The sequence below is a fragment of the Macrotis lagotis genome, chromosome 4 (assembly GCF_037893015.1).
Source record: "Macrotis lagotis isolate mMagLag1 chromosome 4, bilby.v1.9.chrom.fasta, whole genome shotgun sequence".
NCBI classification, from domain to species: Eukaryota; Metazoa; Chordata; class Mammalia; order Peramelemorphia; family Peramelidae; genus Macrotis; species Macrotis lagotis.
The window spans coordinates 68,976,615-68,999,765 of NC_133661.1; positions in this window are offsets into that span (position 1 = coordinate 68,976,615).

A 23,151-nucleotide genomic window follows, 5' to 3' on the forward strand; every position below is an offset into this window, starting at 1 on the left:
CAAGAGAATTGACCAAAAGAAAGTCAGGACTAGCCAGGAATAGCATTACCCATCACCTACAGTGAAAGTCAATGAGTCAAACCCTGGGTCCCAAGGTTAAAAAACAAAACAAACAAAAAAAAGAGGAGTCCAGAACTGAGAGCAACAAGCTACTTCTTTTTTGGCACCACAAGTAATAATTAGTCGCATTTACACATCACTTTGGGATTTGCAAAGCATTGCCTATACAGCAACCCATCAAGGTCAAGTAGTGAATTGTTATACATAACTAAGGCATAAAAAAGGTGAAATAATTTGTGCTAGTCCTGTAGTTAGTGACAAAGCTAAGATTCAAACCAAATTTACTCCAAACTCCAAGTTCAACAATCTTTCCTTTACATCATTGCTACTCTTTTAGCATGAACTGCCTTTTTAAAGCAATATATAAAATATGATTAGTACATCATTTTATAGGTTAACTTCCAAATAAATATTCTTGTAAACTATATACAAAATCATTTAGGTTATGACAAACTTTGACATTTTGTCTTCTTTCAATCAGGAAGCAATTTTAAACCATTCAAAGCTTCAATTAAAGCACAACTTAGGGCTCATACCAGCTGGCTCAATCTAACTAATTATGAGTAGTTTGGGCAACCAGGAAAACAATACAGCTATAAAAGAAGAGCATGAAAAGATCCTTAATGTTTATTAGTACAAATACCTAAGTTAAATTCAGTTATCCAGGAGGAATAATTAATAACTATAGAAACTCTACTTTTTAAAAAGAAATTAGTAAAGTGCCCTCTAGATTTTGGCACTTTAGGGTAATGTCTCAGTTGTCCCACCTTATGGATGACCATGCCTGACTCTTAGGAAATTTCCACCTCCAGAATTCTTCATAAAAGTTCAAGGTAGAGAAGAAAATGAAGAGAATGATTCAAAAAGTGTTAAAGTTTTTAAAATGCAGTGTCATTACTACCTAAATAGATTAGAATATGATGATAAGCCAACAAGGGAAAGAAACCCTTCTTCTAACCACATCCTGACACTCCATCAAATAGTTCTCATTTAAATGTTAGCTCTCTGCCACTAACCCAACAAAGAAATTCAAGGCACATCTCAACTTTGTATTTTCCAAAAACTGACATAAAATAATGGATTCTTCACAGATACTAAGAAGGACTCTTTCAATTTTGCTGCCAATTGTAAGTCTGTTAAGCTGCATACCCTTTTGATGATAAACTATAATAACGTTATATATCTTAAAGCACCTAAACATATCCACAAATTGGATTTACTTTATCTTTCTTTTAAAGAAAAACATAATTTGGTTTTTCAAGTTGTCCATTTCACACAATATTATTCCCTTAAAAAAAAGAGGAGCTAGTTTCATGACTCAGAAAAAAAATGTTATGATGCTTTCTTCTTGAATCCAACTTCTGTGTCTCACTTTCTATGCACCTGGTGTACTTATATGGGGCAATTCTCTTTCTTTTTATCACTCAACTTAAATGTAAATACAAATGATTTATTCTTTATAACTCTAGAAGCAGTATGAACATGTAGCTCACAAACATCTGAGACTTCCTATCTACCTCCTTGTTTATCTGACTCAAATATGTCAAGAGAAACATTACAGGTAAATGCTTTCAAATGCTTCTGGCAGTTTTTTTTAATAGATTTTTATTGATAGCTTGTGTTCTTACATCAACCATATTTCCCACTGTATGTCTCCCTCTTTCCTAGAGAACTATCACTAATAATAATAATGAAGGAAAAAAGGATAAAGAAAAGGTCATCAAAACTAACAACATATCCAAAAAATCTAGTGTTATATGTAGTACCCACTGAATCTAATTATGACTCCAAAAAAAAGATATAAAAGATATTTTCCACTTTGATACAAAGGTTCAAGGTCATAGTTGTAGAATGATACTAGGCATTTTAATGGTTCCAGATATCCATAAATGGAATGAACTGCCCATGGGATATGAGTCTGCTGTTCCAGGCAGTCATAAATTAAAGACTATATGAGAATATTTTATACCTCGATATCAATTGAAATAGATGATCTAGCTCCTTTTCCATGTCAATGAATTCAGGAGTGAAATGAATGAAATGCATGACATATATTTGTTATGATCACAGATGCTACTTAACATCAAATCTGAATTTTACTTACTAAATATGAAATAAGGGAAAGCATGACACAGTAAATAATGTGCAGCCTTAGAAACAGGAAGACCTGGGGGTCCTTTTTTTGAACTTTAGGTTGTCTTTGAACAATTTATTTAAACTCTCATTACTCCTGGAAACTCTTAACAGGGAATCAAGATGGATGGTGGCATGGAGGTAGGAATTCCCAGCAATTCTTCCCCAGAAAACTCCAAATACCATAACATTATGGTTCTAACCAAATTCTAGAGTGGCAGAACCCACAGATAGACTAAATGAAACAATTTTCCAGGCCAAGACAACTTGAAAGATACATAGGAAAGGTCTGTTCCACTGGGACTGGGGTTTGAAAGAGCCAACAATGCTGTGCCAGAGCAAACCAGTTCCAGCCTTCCAGGAACTGTCCATAGGGTGCCTGGGCTCATAGCAGTGGGAGTGGTTTCCAGAACTCTTGGCTCTAGGATCACTGGAGACAACTTGGAGGGTCTGCAGGTGAACTCTGCTACACCAGAGTGAGTATAGAGCCCAGGTCAGTGCAGGTCTCAGGGAAGCCCTGCCCGAGGAACCTGATGAAACACCCAGCAACTGCTTCCAGAGCACTCAGTCCACAGATGGTAAGGGGTTGGGAAGAGACTGAAGAGGTCTCTCTGCTATCTCTGGGGCAGAATTCTGCTGCTTTGCCTATATTCAGATCCAGATCAAAGTCTGAGTCCCCATCCTACCATGGGGAAGCAGAAACCCTATAGCTCTAAGACAAAGAGGAGTACTTGTGGTCATCCACAGACCAGAGCAGGCCTGGAGAACAGTAATAGTCTTTCATAAGACATTGGAGGAATCAAGGTCCCGGGGGGGGGTATCCCAAAAACCCCCAAAAGTTTTGGAAATATGTTCAAATAGGGTCATAGGCTGCAGAAAAGAGCAAACAGGAAAAAAAAAGAATCTGACCACAGAAAATTACTTTGGACCCATGGAGGATCAAAATATACACTCAGAAGATGACAAAGTCAAAGGTTCTATATCCAAAGCCTCCAAGAAAAATAGGAATTTATCTCCAGCTATGGAAAAGTTCAAAAAAGACTTTGAAAAGTAAGTAATGGAGATAGCTGAAAAATTGGGAAGAGAAATAACAGTGATATCATGAAAACCAAGTCAGCAACTTGGTGGAGGAGATACAAAAAATTATCAAAGAAAATGCCATCTTAAAAACCAGTTGAGGTCAAATGGAAAAGGCAGTACAAAAGATCAATGAAGAGAAGACTGCCTTAAAAAGCAAAACTGACCAGATGGTAAAGGAAATTTTAAAAAGTCTCTGAAGAAAATAACTCCTTCAAATGTAGAATGGAGTTAAGGGAAGCTGATGACTTTGTGAGAAATCAAGAAACAATAAAACAAAACCAAAAGAATGACAAACTAGAAAAATGTGAAATATCTCATTGTAAAAACATCAAACTTGGAAAACATATCCAGGAGAGACAAATTAAAAATTATTGTACTACCCAAAAGTCAGGATCAAAAAAAAGAGCCTAGATATCATCTTTCAAGAAATTATCAAGGAAAACTGCTCTGATATCCTAGAAGCAGAAGGTAAAATAGAAATTGAGGGAATCCACTGATATCCTCCTGAAAGAGATTTCTCCCCACCCCCAAAAAATATTGCCAAGAATAGTAAAGCCAAATTCCAGAATTCCCAAATCAAAGAGAAAATATTTCAAGCAGCCAAGAAAGAAGCAATTCAAATATCAAGGAGCTACAGTCAGGAATGCACAGGACTTAGCACCATCTCCATTAAAGGTTCATAGGGCTTGGAATATGATATTCCAGAAGACAAAAGAGCTTGGATTGCAACCAAGAATCAACTACCCAGCAAAACTGGATATAGTCTTTCAGGGGAAAGGTTGGACATTCAATGAAATAGGGACCTTTCAAACTTTTGTTGAAATGATCAGAGCTGAACAGAAAGGTTAGGCTTCAAGTACAGGACTCAGGTGAAGCATAGAGAGGGTGGATGGAAAGGGCTAAATATTTAATGATATTGAACTATGTGTATTTCTGCATGGTTAGAAGATACTGATATCTCATATGAACCTTCTCTTTTATAAGAGCAGTTCGAAGGAACATATATAGGTAAGGCAAAGGAGGAAGCTGAATATAATGGTATAATATAGTATAAAGATGAAGTCAATGGGTAGAAAAAGAATATACTGGGAGAAAGGGAAAAGAGAGGTAGAGTGGGCTAAGATATCCCATATAAAAGAGTCAAGACAAAGCTTTTGCAATGGAGTGGAAAGGGGAAGATGAGGGGGAATGAGCAAACCTTCCTTCTCATTGGAAATGGTTCAGAGAGGGAATAACATAAATACACAATAAAGTATAGAAATCTATCTTACCCTAGAGGGAAAAAGGAAAGGAAAGGGATGGGAGAAAGAAAACAGGGGGGAGGGGATAGAAGAGAGGGAAAGTAGGAAAGGGTAGTCAGATACAACACACTTCTAGGAACAGGATGATAAGGAGAGAAAGAACAGAATAAATGGGAGTGGGGAGGAATAGAATGGAGGGAATTGCAGTTATCAATAGCACCTGTGGGAAAAAATATTGAAGCAACTTCTCTGAGGAATTTGTGATAAAGAATGTAACCCATCCCAGAAACACAGCTGATGCTTTCTGAACACAGACTGAAATATACTTTTTTTCCTCTCACTTCATTTCTTTAACTTTGGGGGGGGGGGGGTCATGTTGACTCTCACTAACAAGATTATTGTAGCAATGTGAAAATAAATAAATAAATCATTTTAAAATAAAGAAAGGAAAAAAAAAAGAAACTCTCGTAAGATTAAAAACTACTGCCAGAATTCTGATCTGCCTAAGTGGAGAGATTTTCTACAATGGGAGTTCCTCAAATTGGAAGTACCCCATATCAATGAAGTCAGAGGTAAGAGCAAAAATAGAGGCATAAAACAATTAGTGACTATGGATAGGGAACTAGGAAACATAGAAACAATGATCTGAAAAACATATTCTTTTTTTTAAATTTAATTTATTTATTTATTTATTTATTTTGAATTTTACAATTTTTCCCCTAAACGAACTTCCCTCCCCCCCACCACAGAAGGCTGTCTGTTAGTTTTTACATTGTTTCCATGGTATAGATTGATCTAAGTTGATTGTGATGAGAGAGAGAAATCATATCCTTAATGGAAAAAAGAAATAAAGTATAAGAAAAGCAAAATTACTTAAAAAGAAAAGTTTTTTTTTTAATTAAAGGTAAAAGTATTTTGTTCTTTGTTCAAACTCCACAATTCTTTCTCTGGATACAGATGGTATTCTGCATCACAGATATCCCACAATTGTTTCTGATTGTTGCACTAATAGAATAAACAAGCCCATTAAGATTGAGCATCACCCCCATGTTGCTGTTATGATACATAATGTTCTTCTGGATCTGCATCACTTCATGAAAATCCTTCCAGGCTTCCCTGAATTCCCATCCCTCCTGTTTTCTAATAGAACAATAGTATTCCATAATGTGCATATACCACAATTTGTTCAGCCATTCCCCAATTGATGGACATTCACTCAGTTTCCAATTCTTTGCCAACACAAACAGGACTGTTATGAATATTTTTCTACAAGTGATGTTTTTACCCTTTTTCATGATCTCTTCAGGGTATAGATCCAGTAGTGGTATTGTTGGATCAAAGGGTATGCACATTTTTATTGCCCTTTGGGCATAATTTCGTATTACTCTCCAGAAAGGTTGGATGAGTTCACAACTCCACCAAGAATGTATTAATGTCCCAGATCTCCAATATCCCTGCCAACATTGATCATTGTCCTTTCTGGTTATATTGGCCAATCTCAGAGATATGAAGTGGTACCTCAGAGATTCTTTAATTTGCATTTCTCAAATAAGTAGTGATTTAGAACTATTTTTCATATGACTATGGATTGCTTTGATTTCCTCATCTGTAAATTGCCTTTGCATATCCCTGGACCATTTGACAATTGGAGAATGACTTTTTTTTTAAAAATTTGACACAGCTCTGTATATTTTAGAAATGAGTCCTTTGTCAGAAATACTAGTTGTAAAAATTGTTTCCCAGTTTACTACATTTCTTTTGATCTTGGTTATAGTGGTTTTGTCTGTGCAGAGGTTTTTAATTTATTAGTTCAATAGTTTTTTTGCTTTCAATTTTATTAAATTCTTTAATTTTTATAATTTATAATTTGATATTTAATTGGGGTCTTTTAATCTGTTATTTATCTAATTTTTTAGTTGCAAGTTTAGTTCATTGATTTCCACTTTCTCTAATTTATTCATGTAAGCATTTAAAGATATAATATATCCTCTGACAGCTGTCTTGGCTGTATCTCATAAGTTTTGGTATGTTGTTTCATTATTGTCATCTAGGATGAAATCATTAATTCTTTCTATAATTTGTTGTTTGATCCACTCATTCTTTAAAATGATTTCTAATTAGTTTTAGGTATATTTCTCCTTGGCCCATTATTACATATGATTTTTATTGCATTATGATCTGAGAAAGATGTATTCACTATTTCTGCCTTTCTGCAATTATTAGGTTTTTATGCCCTAGTACATGGTCAATGTTTGTGTAAGTGCCATGTCCTGCAGAAAAAAAGTATATTCCTTTCTATCCCTATTCAATTTCCTCCATACATCTATCATGTCTAGGTTTTCTAACAATCTATTTACCCCCTGCAACTTCCTTCTTGTTTATTTTATGGTTAGATTTATCTAAATCTGAGAGTGGGAGGTTGAGGTCTCCCACCAGTAGAGTTTTGCTGTCTATGTCTTCCTGTAACTCCTTCAACTTCTCTAATAATTGATGCATACATATTTAGTATTGAAATTGCTTCATTGTCTTTGGTACCTTTTAGGACTATATAGTTTCCTTCCTTCTCTCTTTTATTGAGATCTATTTTTGCTGTTGCTTTGTCTGAGATAAGGATTGCTACCCCTGTTTTTTTTTCACTTTAGCTGAAGCAAAATATAATTTGCTCCAACCTTTTACCTTATCTCTCCTGTGACAAATAATTTTCTTGTAAGTAGCATATTGTAGGATTCTGGTTTTTAATCCACTCTGCTATTTGCTTACATTTTAAGGGAGAGTTCATCCCAATAACATTCAAAGTTATAATTACTAACTCTTTATTGCCCTCCATGCTATCTTCTCTCTGTATGTATTTTTCTCCTTTTTTACTTTATCCATATTCCCCAGTATTTTGTTTACGAATACCACCACCTTCAGTGTGTTTGCCCCCCATATCCAATGCCCCTCCCCTTTCTTCTCCTTTCCCTTTTCCCCCTTTTTCCTTCCCTTCCTTCTGTCTCCTTTTCCTCCCCTCCCCCTTTCCCCTTTTAATACTTGGAAGTTAAGTTTCTTAACTGAGTGTGTGTGTGTGTGTGTGTGTGTGTGTGTTAACATAAGCCAAATCTTATGAAAGGAAGATGCAAGTGGTTCTCACCTCCTCCCTTCTTCCCCTGTATTGTAATAGATCCTTTGTACCTCTTAATGTAATGAGATTTACCCCCATTCAATCTCCTCCATCCTCATCTCTTTACCTTCCCCCTTTTAAGGAGGTATTGTTTTTAAATCATTCTTTCTGAGTCACAGAGAAGTCATGAGTGTCCATCACCTCCAGCTAAGCATATTCTCTCTAGTAGACTTACAATTCTCAAGAGTTATGAGACTCTTTCTCCCAAGTGGGTATATAGCCAATTTCATTTTATTGGATAGCAGATTTTTTTACCTTTTCATGTGTCCCTTGAGTCTCTTGTTTGAAGTCCAAATTTCCTATTAAGTTCTGGTCTTTTCATCAGGAAAAGTTGGAAGTCTCCTATTTCATCAAATATCCATCTTTTCCCCTAGAAGGGAAGGCTCAGTTTTGGCAGATAGTGAATTCTTAGCTGCATTTCAAGCTCCCTTGCTTTTTGGAATACCGTATTTCAGGCTCTTCAGTCCCTTAATGTTGATGCAGCCAGGTCCTCTGTAATCCTTACTGTGGCTCCTTGGTATCTAAATTGTTTATCTCTGGCTGCTTGCAGGATTTTCTCTTTTATCTGATAATTCTGGAATTTGGCCACAATATTCCTTTGTGTTTTCATTTTGAGATCCCTTTCTGGAGGGAAATGATATATTCTTTCAATAATGATTTTGCCCTCTGGTCCATGATGTCAGGGCAATTTTCCATCATTAAATCCTATAATGTTAAGTCCAGGCTTTTTTCTCTTCAATAGTTTCAAGGAGCCAAATATTCTTAAGTTATCTCTCCTGGTTCTATTCTCAAAGTCAGTGGTTTGGCCGATGAGGTATTTTACATTTTCTTCCATTTTTTTTATTTTTTGGTTTTAACACTCTTATTGTCTCATGAAGTCACTAGTTTCCACAGACTTCATTCTTTTTTTAGAGAAGTTTTCTTATTTACCTTTTGCAACTCCTTTTCCAATCTATTTTTGAAGTTTTCCATTTGATCAATTGAGGTTTTGAGAGAATTATTTTCTTTTTGCATTTGTCCAATTGTATTTTCCAAGGATTTGTTTTCTTGTTGCAAGTTGTTAATTTTCTTTCCCAAATTTTCCAATTTATTTTTAAACTCCTTCCTGATTTCTTCTAGGAAGGCTTTCTGGGCTGGAGACCAAATCATATTCTGCTCAGAAGTTCTAGATCTCTCTGAGTTAGGGTCTTTACCTTATAGGTAGTTTTCAATGGATCCCCCTTTCCACTTGCCTTTATTTTCCTGAAATCTTATGTTGGGGGAGGGGCTAACTGGTTCACAGAAGTGGTGTTGGGATCCCTAGAGGCTTTACTCACTGAGTTTAATAACTTCAAGTGGGCCAGCCAGTAGGGGGTGCCAGAGGTTATACTTACTGAGTTTAATAACTCCAACTGTGCCAGCTAGTAGGGGGTGCTCATTACTTTCTCTGGTGTGTCTGTGACCTTGATTTGAGGCCATTTCCCTTGGCCTGGCAGGTGTAGGTGGTGGATACCTTTATCCTTGGGCAATGTGGGTTATATGCCCTGGGACAAAGTAATTACTCTCCCTATTCAGCTAAGGGAGCTCTGCCTGAACCTGGGGCAGGGGGGTTAGGGTTAGGACTCTGTAAGTATGGAGTCCAAGGTTCTCCAGCCTAGAGGAGCCTCATGGATCGCTGTCTGCAATTCTCCATGCTGGAACTTGCCCTCCAGCCCTGCAGGAGCTCCCCAGACTGTCAGTCCCACAACCAAAGCTTCCATGCCTTAGTTGGTTCTTGTACTGGGCTCCCACAGTCAATGCCTCCACGACTAATTCTAGGTTAGTCCCAGTATCACACCATCCAGGCTGGTTCTCTGCTCATCCCCAATCCCTGAAAACAGACCTTTTGGTAGATTTTTTCTCCTAGCTTCTTTTTATGGATTTTGTCCATTGAATTTCTGTTAAGAGATTTGTTTCCTATTATATGAGGAAAGATCAGGAGATCTTAGCACAATGCCTGTCTTCTCTCCACCATCTTGGCCGGAAGTTCCTGAAAAACATATTCTTTTAAGATTCCTTCCATTGTCAATATGCTAATTTTTTTCAGTTTTCACAATCTAGTCAACATGCTGGGCTTCTTGCATTCATTAAAGAGATCTTTGAGAAGCTCCAACACTATTGTCAGACATAGTAGCAAGCATTTTTAGAGAATATATGAGGAATGGTTATGATTATCCATGTCTTCCAAAGAGGATTTATTTGGCCCTTTCTTCTGATTTGCTCAAAATAGTTGATATTCTAAATATAATATAGATTCTCAGTCCTCCTTGTTTCTCAAAGGCTATGGAAACATAGCAAAAAGTTCATCAGGTTCTATCATCCTGGGAAGACTGTCCATTTTTTCATTATGCTACTCTCTCCTGATTCTATTCTTATCTATCTTTTCCTGATTCTATTTCAATCTGATAGCTCTTTCTCACCTTCTTTTGAGGGTTCACCATCCATACCATACTCCTTTAAGAGGTGCTAATACCTAAAACTATGTCCTGTGTCCTCCTCTCTTCTTTCTCTACAATATCTATACTGATGAGCTCATCATCTCAAATAGGCTTAATGATAAACTCTATGCAGATGAATCAAAAAGCTATGCTTTCAGTTCCAGTATGTCTTCTGAGCTTCAGACTTCCATTAAAAATATATATTGGGGATAAAGCCAAGATAGTGAATTAAAGTAGGAGTGGGAAATCTTTTTTTCTGCCATGGATCACTTGAGTATTGATAATATCATTCATTGGTCATATAAAATTATCAGTTTAAAAAATAGCCTGCTATATTTGATCAAACATTTAATTAATTCGCTTCTTAAAAGCTCCTAGATTTATTAAATTTCAAGATCCACCTGTGGTTGCCCTGCTAGCATCAGACCAAAGGATTACAAAAGCCTTTTCCAGGTCACAGGCCAGACATTCCCAACCCCAAATTAGAGGCAAAAATCTAGTCAAATACTCCCAACGTTCCCTTTCAAACCACTACAATAACTTCTCAAATCAAATTTTGAAGCAGCAGAGCAAACAAAACGTCAGAGTAGGACATTTTTCCAGTATAAAACAATTTAGGAGTTAAGGTAGCATCTTGTCCAGAGCATGGGGATATCAAACTACTTTTGTACAAACAGAGGGCTGTGGAAGTTAACTGTAACAGAAGTTCTGGAATCTCTTAGTAAGGAAGCTATACAGTTGCTCAGAAAGAAATTACAGAAGACCCCTTGCCAGCACTGAATGGTAATTCAATTGCCCAAAAGCAGTTCTGGGTCACAGTTCCAGGATGGCAAGGAATGCTTGTGGTCTGTCCCAAGGTGGTAAAGTCCCAGATCAGAATTAAAAAACAGAGAGGTATGCTAGTACTTGTAGCTATATGAGAGGATGGGACCTGGTCATAATTCCAGGGCCAAGAATGCTAGAAGTTATGACTTCAGTAGAGTCATGATCTGTGCTAATAAAAATATCAGAGTGCATACCAGGAAAGTAATGACTGCATCTCTTCCTGGCTCATACTACCTCTAAAGCACGTATAACTTGCAGACCCACAGAACTAGCTCTAAAAAATAGCAGCACTACTAAAAGAATTGAAGCTTGGAAAAGTACCTCCATACCCCAAGGCAAACAACACAACTTTAACATAAAGTTCAAAGTCAAGAAATGGAATAGAAAAATGATCACACAACAATAACAACATAAAGAAATTCATCATAAAAAGCTATTGTGAGGCAATGATGATAAAGTATTTATAAGCAAAGTTTCAAAGCAAAATTCTAACTGAATATAAACCCAACAAGAATACCAGGAAAAGTTAAAGAAAAATATGAATGTGATAGAGGAAAAATTGAGGAAAGAAATGAAGTACTACAAGAAAATTATAAAAAAAGAAAATAAACTGTTTGGAAAATGGGGCATACAAAAAAACAATGAAGAAAGTAGCCCCTTAAAAAACAAAATTGGGCTAATGATGAGAGGCACAAAAATTGACTGAAGAAATGAACTTCTTAAAAAGCAGAATTCAGGGGCGGCTAGGTGGCGCAGTGGATAAAGCACCAGCCCTGGAGTCAGGAGTACCTGGGTTCAAATCCAGTCTCAAACACTTAATAATTACCTAGCTGTGTGGCCTTGGGCAAGCCACTTAACCCCATTTGCCTTGCAAAAACTAAAAATAAAAAGCAGAATTCGGGGCAAGTAGGTGGCACAGTGGATAGAGCACTGGCCCTGGAGTCAGGAGTACCTGAGTTCAAATATGGCCTCAGACATTTAATAATTACCTAGCTGTGTGGCCGTAACCCCATTGCCTTACAAAAACCTAAAAAAAATCAGAATTGATAAAATGTAAAAGGAAGTATAAAAACTCACTAAAGAAAATACATCAAAAATTAGAATTGGGCTTTATAAGAACATCAAGAAACAATAAAATGAAGCCACAAAGAATGGGAAAAAATGAAGAAACTGTGAAGTGTCTTATTGAAAAATGACCTGGAAAATTGATTGAGAAAACTTAATTTAAGAATTTATGAAATTAAGAATTTAAGAATTACCTGAAAACCATGATCAAAAAAAGAACATAGATACCATATTTCAAAGGAAACTATCCTTATAACCATAAACCAGAAGGCAAAAATAGAATGAAAGAACTGACCAATCACTTCCCAAAAAAAGATTCCAAAATGAAAATTCCAGGAATATCATAGTCAAATCCCAGAACTCCCATGACAAGGAGAAAATATTGCAAGCAGCCAGAAAGAAACAATTCAATATCATGGAGTCATGGTCAGGATTACACAAGATATAAGTTTCTTTATTAAAGATGCAGAGAGCTTGAAATATGATGTTCCACAAGGTAAATGACCTAGGATTACAATAAAAAATTATCTACCCCCCAAAACTGAGTATAATCCTTCAGAGGGAAAATGGATATTTAAAGAAATAGGGAACCTTCGTGTATTCCTGAAGAAAGATTTGAGATGAATAGAAAATTGAACATTCAAACACGAGGTTCAAGAGAAACATAAAAAGATAAACATGAAAGAGTAATCATAAGCATTTCAATAAAGTTGAATTGTTCATATTTCTATATGGAAAGCTGATATATATATATATATATGGATATATATGGATACTAAGACAAAAGAGACTTCAATATCCCCTGTTTTGAAAAGTCTAAGAAAAATAATGAACAAAAGAAAAATATAGAAATGAAAAAATTTCTGAAGAAATGAGTTAAAAGACTTATTGTGTCACACATGTAACTTTTCTCTGCACTACATGAAACTTTCAAATAATCAACCACATAGATATTGCAAACAAACGTAAAAAGGCAGAATAGTTAATACATCCTTTGTAGATCATAAGACAATAAAAATATAAATGGGTTCAGGTACCACAAGTGAAAGATAAAGACCCAAATGGAGACTTGACAATGAAATATTATATAATTAATAAAATAAAAATCAAATATAGGAATAATTAATAACTATATGAAAAGATGATGAAAACAACATACCAAAATTTCTGGGATGCAGCTGAAGCAGTTCACAGGAAAACTATCAATCTTTACATATCAAAATAGGAAGAGAAGGGACAGCTAGGTGGCATAGTGGATAAAGCACCGGCCTTGGAGTCAGGAGTACCTAGGTTCAAATCCGGTCTCAGATACTTAATAATTAACTAGCTGTGTGGCCTTGGGCAAGCCACTTAACCCCATTTGCCTTGCAAAAAAGAACTAAAAAAATAGGAAGAGAAGATTGATGAATTGGATATAAAATTTTAAAAATAGAAATCAATAAATAAAAGCTTTAAAAAGCACAAAATATATATTAAAATTAGAAGTAAAATAGATAAATTAGAGGGGAGTCATAGAATTGGCAATAAAACCAAAATTTTTCTTTTGAATAGGCTAATAAAATTGCTATTTCATTAGATAATGTAATTAAAAAGAGAAGAAAATGGAATCAATAAATAGCAAATCAAGAAGTAAAATCACAGCAAATCAAAATAAATTAATATTTCAAACATATTATTCATGGTTATATCCTATGAAAACTGAGAACACAAAATAAGTAAATACCTTAAAAAATAAAATACCAAGCTATTAAAAGACCATATAGAGATTCTAAATAATCTAATTTCAGAAAAGACCACCTATCTAGCTGTAAAGAACTCTACCAGGTTGGAGCAGCTAGGTGGTACAGTGGACAGAGCACCAAGCCCTAGAGTCAGGAGGACCTAAGTTCAAATTCAGCCCCAGACACTTGATATTATGTATTCTATGACCTTGGGCAAGTCACTTAACCCCATAGTCCCACAAAAAAAAAATGAAAGGAAGGAAGGAAGGGAGAGAGAGAGAGAGAGAGAGAGAGAGAGAGAGAGAGAGAGAGAGAGAGAGAACTAACCATTTGTCTTATAAAAGGTTTCTGGTGGGGCTCTATCAATTTTTGAGAATAATTTGGGAAGTATGGGTACTAACTATTCCTTAAATGTCTCTCCAAGGAATCTCTTAGGTCTAGCGATTTTATTGGAAAAGATTCTAGTGTATCTCTAATGCATATGATACTTGCTTTTGTTTTTATGCTTTTTATGTTAAAAATGCCTCTCTATGCCTACACTTTGAAGGATTTTAGTATTGCATTTTGTATTGTATTATTGTATTTGTCACACTTATTAAAATGATCATATGGTTAAGATTGTTTTGGATTTCAATATGATTAATTATATTGGTTATTTTCCTAATAGTGAACCATCCCTGATATAAATCTCCCTTGATCATAATAAATGATTTCTTGGATAAATAGGTGTAATCTGTTTGACAGGATTTTGTTTAATATTTTTGAGTCAATATTCACTAATAGTATTTACCTATAATTTTCTTTCTGTTTTATCTTTCCAGACTTAGGTATTAGGATTACATTTGTCAGTTTTGAGCAATGGACCCTCTACTTTATATATCTCAGCTGGAATAGAATCAGCACCAGGTTCTTTGCCACTTGAAAGGAACCTAATGGCATTCAAAACCTCTTCTTCACTTAGAACTTCAGTTAGGGACTGAATGACTTCAACTTAAGGTAAATGGTCAATGGCCTCTATATTGATTGATGACAGTCTGTTAACACAATAGAAATGTTCAACCCATCCTCTAGGATCATTTCCTTATCATTAATCAATGTGAATCCATCAGCACAGAGCAGTTGAGATGCACCACAGGTCTATGGCCCAGAAGTACCCTCTAGGGCATCATAAAAGCACTTTGGTATATTACTAACTGATAAAACTGAATTTCATCTGCCTTCTTACTGAGCCAGGAGTCCTACATCTCTCCAAGCTTCACTTAATACTTTACTTTTGATGGAATTAAATGCTGCCTACTTAAGAATGGATGAACTCTCCTGCTGGTAAATCCTGTGGAGTTCTCATTTTTCCATGTAGAAGTTTCTGTATTTCCCATCATTTTCATCAAATTAGTCCTGATGTTTTCAAGTGTTCTGATCCAGAAGAGCAAATGCTGTGCTATACGCCAGATCTCTAAAAGCTGTCCTCTCTTTTTCTGCTCCACTGTTGCCAACTGTGTGTTGGCTCAGTCTTCCTCCAAGTTAACAACCAACTATTCCCTCTCAGAGAAACCCTCTACTGTCTTGACATTAATTCTTCTGGTAGTCATGTTGCCTTGGGACCATCACTTTGGTTAAAATGTGAATATTTAGCTTAGAGAGGATGAGTCTGTGATCAGTCCAGCACTCTGCACCACACATTGCCTTTACCATTCTCATATACTGTCTGTCTCTTCTCCTTATTATCACATAGCCTATTGGATGCCAGTATTTCCTAAGAGGGTGCATCCAGAAAGTTTTACTGCATTTAGGTAAACAAAAGTCAATGTTTGGTCATGAAATGCCCAAGTCTTTAGTAGCAGGTGACCATTGCTGTTGCTGTTTCCAATACTATTACTCCTAAGGACTCCCTACCAAGTCTGGTGATCTGATTCTACTCTAGCATTAAAATAACCCAGAATTATAAGCTTATCTTCTTTTGGAATATTCATCATAAGGGTCTCCAGGTCTTCATAACATTTTTTTTTACTTCCTCAGAGTATGTCATGGTGAGAGCATAGGCACTGATGATAGTAGCATGAACATTTTCCTGGAAGTGGCAATCTCATTGTCATGAGCCTGTTGTTTATTTGTAGACATTCAAGAATGTTGACTAGATTAGTTCTGATTGCAAAACTTACCCCAGCTTCACCAAGCTCCCCCTTCACTTTGGTCACTTCAGAAAAACATTCATATAGCTCCAACCACAGTAAACTGTACTTCATTTGCCAGTTTTGATTCACTCAAGACTGTTATTTGGATACCATACCTGCTGAGTTCTCTCACAAAAAGAGCTGTTCATCTTTCAGGACTATTGGATCTTTACTATGCACTTATGGTGAATGGAATATTCTTTGAAGAAGGTTTTGTACATTTTTTGAGTCTCAACCACACTATGGGATCCCTGTTACAACAGTAATGAAGCCAAGGTTGGATAAGCGGACAATTTTTAGGGCACTTTTTCTAGACTCTTCCTCACATCAGGAGGTGAACAGCATGATCCTTAAAATGCACCCAGAGGGCTGCCAAATCTAACTGCTGCTTTCAGAGGGAAAACAACCCTATGACCCAGGTCACCTGAGTGAAGGGCTGTGACTAAAGCTCCAATTATATCTGCACCTTCTGATTCATCACTTGCCTGTTGCCACAAGACTTTGAGGAATGGTAAAGTAAGAGTGATGTCTTTTGATGCTTGTGTAAATTGGATTTAAGTGGGGTAGAACTGCATGAAGTCATCCATCTCACTCTCTCTTCCAAAGTCATCATGATCCAGCATAGTAAGACAGAGTCAAGACAACTGGTGATGGCTCTAGATGCAGTGGATGACCTTGGCATCTTTAATGCCTAATCGAGTTCTAAGCACTTCAAAGCACTTGCTTTAGCTATATTCATGACTGTTGGAATGAAGTGTTCTCATCTGCCCGTTCTACCAAAGGAAAATTTCACATTCACTTCCCACAATTCACTGAAGAGTTTTGAGATTCCCTCAGTTACAGAATTCTATAGCTGATACAGAATAGAGTCAGTAGAGCCAAGAAATAATAGTTATAATAAATACAACAATGTAAATGGATAGGATGATAAACCAAAAGAGCAAAAATAAATATACAAATAAATATAAATTTATAAAGATCAAACAGGACTGGAATGAAGAGCTATGAGAAGTCACTCACAACCTACCCTTGGTGAAGGCAGGAAGTTCACAAATGTCACACATTGCACATGTTTTTGAATTTCCTCAATGTATCAATCATTTATATTGTCAAATAGGGTGGCTCTTGGAGAGTATATGGAATGTGTGATAAAAAAATAGAAAATGTCCATAAAAATTAATTTTTAAATGACCATTGGATATACCAAATAGGATGCCCCAAATATCTTAAACTATAGATGTACAAAAGAGAATTCATTATTTTCCCAAAAAACTGCCCCTTTTCTAAGATTTCCTTTTTCTGTTAAATGTAGCATTATTTTTTAAATATCTAAGTTCATAATGTCAGCATGATTCTTTACTCTTTGCTGTGCCTCACCCCATATTTCCGATTATTCGCTAAATCTTATTATTTTTTCTTCATAACATTTCCCACATCAAACTCTACCTCCATACTCATAAGTCCAGGCCCTCCTTAACCTCCAACCAGACTATTATAAAGTCCTGCTAAATGTTCCCCCAATCTCCAGTCTCTTCAATCCCTCTTCCACATCACTCCCAGAATGATTTTCTCCAAGAGCAAATCAAACTATGTCATTTTCCTACTCTACTCAATAAACTCCAAAGAGGGGCAGCTAGGTGGCACAGTGGACAAAGCACTGGGCTTGGAGTTAAGAGGACAGGAATTCAAATCTGACTTCAGATACATGACACTTACTAGATGTGTAACCTTGGGTAAGTCACTTAGCCCTTAGTGTCTTGCATCCAGGGCTATCTCCAATCATCCTGATCCATCTAGATGGCTCTAGAAGAGAAAGAGATTGGTGACTTAGCACAGGGCATCACCTCCCTGGTGTCATGATCTTCTTCAAAAATGAAGGATAAACATCACCATAATCATCAAACTCCAGTGACTCACTATTACCTACAGAATCAAATACGAATTTTTATTTTGTTTTAAAGTCATTTACATGGGGCACCTAAGTGGCATAATAGATAGAGCACAGGCCCTGGAGTCAGGAGGAACTGAGTCAAATCTGACCTCAAACACTTAATAATTGCCTAGCTATGCAGCAAGTCACTTAATCCCATTGCTTTAAATAATAAAAAAATTAAATTAAAAAAATAAAGTCATTTACAACCTGGTCACCATCTATTTCCAGCCTGTTCTTATTACACTTTGTGGCTCAGTCAAATTGACCTTATTTATATTCACACAAGTCACTCCATTTGCCATACCTTTGAACTGGGCATTCCAATTCACATGACTAGAACATGAAGTTTTTCCTGATCCCCTAAATGACAGTTCCTTCCCTATCTAAAATACCTTATATTCGGTTTCTTCTCTTTTTATTTGTTTGTGAATGTTGCTCTACAAATAAAATATAAAAAACTTAAAAGTAAGACATTTTAATTTTTGTATTTATCTCTAGCACCTATTCCAGTGCCTACCACATAATAGGTAATAAATGCTTACTGATTGATATGTCTAGTGATGGACCATATGTCTAGCATAAATTTGAGTTTAAAGATCACCTGACCAGCATAGTTGAAGTGCCAACCACTTTTTTTTAGGTTTTTGCAAGACAATGGGGTTAAAGTGGCTTTCCCAAAGCCACACAGCTAGGTAATTATTAAGTGTCTGAGGCCAGATTTGAACTCAGGTACTCCTGACTCCAGGGTCAGTGCTCTGTCCACTGCACCACCTAGCTGCCCCCTGCCAACCACTTTTAAAGGCCAACAATGACATTTTAGAAGGGAGGAACTCTGCATCGATAAAAAGGGAATCACAGGACCAAAAACAGATCCTTTAACTTATTAGAGCAAATATCTTCTCAATATCCAAAAAAATACAGGAACTTGTATTATCCTCTGCATTTCATAGATAAGGAAACTGAGCACACACATAATAAGCAATAGGTTTTATAGATACAGAGGAAGGAAAATACTCTGGATGGGCATATGTGACTTAATAGAATGAGTATTTGATTTGTCTGGAGAACTCTAGTTTTAAATTCAGTCTCTAACACTGTATAGTTTGTGCTACCACAAGCAAGTTATTTAGACTCACTAAACTGGGTTAAAACAGAGATAATATCTTCAAGACCTGCCTCATTAGAATATTATGAGGTTCAAATATTATGCATGTAAAACACTCTACAAATCATAAAGTGTTATATAAATTTCATCTGTTATTATTATTATTACTACTATCATTACTTCCCTATTTACATATTAGGTTCATTCACAAGCAGCTAAATTACCTCCAATAAATCCACCAAAAAAATTCTAGTTTGGGATAGGAGACTAAACTTGGAAAAAGAAAGAATATAAAAGCATTCATGATCAAATGTTGAGTGTTTAAATATAATAAATGCTCCAAGAGTCCATAAAGAGAAGATATCACTATGATCTCCATAAAGAACATTAGATCTGGAAGGAACTGCAGAGGTACAGCTATACCATTCCCCTTATTTTACAGAAATGGAAATTAAGATCCCAAAAGGTATATCAGCTTGCCCAAAATGACCTACCATTCCAATTAAATTGCCAAAAAAAGTATCTTACTGAGCTAGGAAAAAATAATAACACATTTGGAAGAACAAAAGAACAAAAAAAATCAAAGGAATTAATAAAAAAAAATATAAAGGAAGAAGATTTAGCAGTACCAGATCTTAAACTATATCATTAGGCAGTAATAACAAAATTATCTGATAATGGTTAAAAAAATAGAATGGTATATTTTTTTCTTGCAAGGCAAATGGGGTTAAGTGGCTTGCCCAAGGCCACACAGCTAGGTAATTATGAAGTGTCTGAGACCGGATTTGAACCCAGGTACTCCTTCCTGACTCCAGGGTCGGTGCTTTATCCACTATGCTACCTAGCCACCCCTAGAATGGTAGATTAATGGAGCATTAATACAATACATACAATATACAGTGGTACATGATTATTGTATCCTTGTATTTGAATACAATGATTTTAGTTTTTCAAATAAAAATTCACTCGTTTAAAAACAATCTTGAAAAAACTGAAAAGCAGTCTGACAAAAACTAAGTATAGATCAGTATTTTACAATATAAGTTCAAAATGATACATGACAGGAAGAGATCATAATAAAAATAGAACATAGAGCATATTATCTATCAGCCATATGGATCAAAGAGGAATTTTATGAATAAACAAGAAATAGCATTGTGAGGTGCAAAATAGATCATTTTGATTACATTAAATTAAAAAGGGGTTATACAAATGAAATTAATGTAGCTAAGATTAGAAGGAAAACAGGAGAGATGGGGGGTGAGATTTATAAATAGTTTCATAAATGACTCATTCCCTAATTGATAGTCAGAGAAAAAGAATATGCAATTTTTGGATGAAGAAATCAAAACTATATATAGTTATATGAAAAAATGTTCTAAATCATTATTGATTAAAATGATTTTGAGATATCATTTTACACCTATCAAATGGTCTAAAATGATAGAAGAGGAAAGTAAAAGCATGTTAGAGGAAATAAGGAAAAATTGAGACATACACTGTTTATAGAAGTGTGAGCAATCTAGAACTATGCTCTAAGTTATAAAACTGTATATATTCTTTAACCCAGAAATACCACTAATAGAGCTGTTCCCTAAGGAGATGAAGGAAAAAGGAAAATAACCTATATATTTTAAAATATTTATAGCAACTCTCTTTGTGGTGGCAAAGGACTGGATATTTGAGAGAATGACCACCAACTGGGGAATGGCTAAACAGGTTGTAGTATATGATCATGATGAAAAACTAATGTGCTACAAAAAATGATATGTAGGTTGATTTTTTTCAATGACAAAATTAAAAAAGAAAATAGCAGAACCTAGAGAATATACACAGTAACAGCAATATTATTTGAAGAATAACTGAATAAACTATTCTGAATACTATAAATATTCAAAGCCACTACAATGACCTACAAAGGAAGATGCTAGTCACCTCCAGAGGAAGAAATAAGTTGAAATAAGTATAGTAGGTTTAAGTCTGTGTATGTGTTGATGAAATGGTAGTCTTCTTATATGTGGGGTAGGGAGACAGTTCAGATCTTAAAATGTAATCAAAAATAAAATTAAATAAAAAAATAAATATGATGGATCTTCCCAAATCTGATTCATTTTGAGTAGGAAGATAATGTTTAGATAAAAATAACTCAGTTGATAACCAGGTAGCTATTTTTCCTCAGAATTGCATAGGGCACCTCCAGTGCTGGCTAGGTACTATTATTTATCTAGCTCTAAATATGGACTAGAAGCAGTGAGATGAAAGTCATATTTTATGAATATTGCTAGGAACTCACTTCAGTAGTTAGCTTGCTGCTGGCCTATGCATAGAGGTGTGACACCAGTAGATAAAAATTTACTCATGTCTACAAATTTAATTTTCTAGCTTCACCCTCTCTCCACATCCTCTCTCCATTTTATCCAACGTTGTATATACAGACTCTTTCACTTTAGGAGCCAGAATGGTATGACACCATAACTACCATCAGAGTCACCATTAGCTTTCTAAAGTTTTTTAATATTTCATATGAGTTGACGATGAAATAGAACCTAAATGCTAGAAGAAAGGAAGAAATTGCGATGGAAAGGGTAAGGAAAAAGAATAGTTCCATAGGTTGGCTAAGAATCCGGAAAATATGTGTTCAAAACCTATTTCTGATACTCACTGATTGAGTGACCCTAAACAAGTCTTTTAATTTCTACATGCTTTAAGTAATCCTTAAGGCAATAAAGGCTCTCATAGAATTTATCTACAGACAAAGATAGCCTCCTAGAGGAAAACTGTATAGTTATTCCATGAGGTTCAATTCTGTAGGCAGACTAATTGTTTATTCTTCAGTTGTGTCCAACTCATTGTGACCACCCCCCCCAACCAAAGCATGCCAGGTCCTTCTATTCTCCACTATCTCTCAAAGTCTTTCCAAACTCATGTTCATTGCTTCCTGGACAATATCTGTCTCATTTTCTGTTGTCCCCCTTTCCTTTTGTCTTCAATTTTTCCAACATCAGGTATTTTCCAAGAAGTTCCATCTTCTCATTATATGGTCAAAGTATTTAAGCTCCAGCTTCAGTATTTGGCTTTCCAGTGAATAGCCTGAATTAATTCTTTTTTAGTCATTGAGTTGATCTTACTATCCAAGGGACTCTTAAAAGTCTTCTTCAACACAATTCAAAATCATTAACTCTGCAGTGCTCAACTTTCCTTATAGCCCAGTTCTCACAGTCATACATTGTTACCAGAAAAAAAATACAACAAATAAACATAGCTTTGACTATAACAGACTTTTGTTTACAAGGTGATGTCTGTGCTTTTCAGTGTACTATACAGATTTGCCATAGTCTTCCTTCCAAGAAGAAAGTATCTTTTAATTTCATGGTTGCAATTGCTGGCTGCAGTGGTCTTGAGCCCAAATATATAAAAGTTGACTCTGCTTCCATTTCTTCTCCCTGTATTTGCCACAAAATGGTGGGATCAATTGCTAAGATTTGGGGAAGCATATTAAGTCTCAAGCCAGTTATAAAAGGTTACATTTTCATCTTTCACCCTCATCAAGAAGTTTCTTAATTCTTCTTCATTTTCTGTCATCAGCATGGTATCATCTGCATATCTGAGATTGTTTTTTCTCCCATTAAGCTCAATTTAATTGTCTTTTGTTTCCCCCTATAATCATTTCACATGATTATTCTGCATATAAGTTAAATAAATAAGATAACACTATATAGCCTTGTCACATTCCTTTTCCAATTTTAAACCAGTTTTTCCATGTTTGGTTATAACTGTTGCTTATTGACTCATAAACAGAATCCTTGGGAGACAAGTAAGATGATCTGCTTCTCCCATATTTTTAAGAATGTGCATCTTTTGCTATCTTCCACATAAAGACTCTAGTTAATGAAGCAGTAGTAGATTTTTTTTCTGGACTCCCCTTGTTTTCTCCATAATCTAGCAAAGGTTGACAATTTTGTCTCTAGTTCCTCTGCCTCTTCAAAAACCAACCTGCTAGGGGCAGCTAGGTGGCGCAGTGGATAGAGCACTGGCCCTGGAGTCAGGAGTACCTGAGTTCGAATCTGACCTCAGACACTTAATAATTACCTAGCTGTGTGGCCTTGGGCAAGCTACTTAACACCATTGCCTTACAAAAACCTAAAAAAAAAAAAACCCAACCTGCTCCTCTGGTCATTTTTGTTTCACTTGTTGCTGAAGC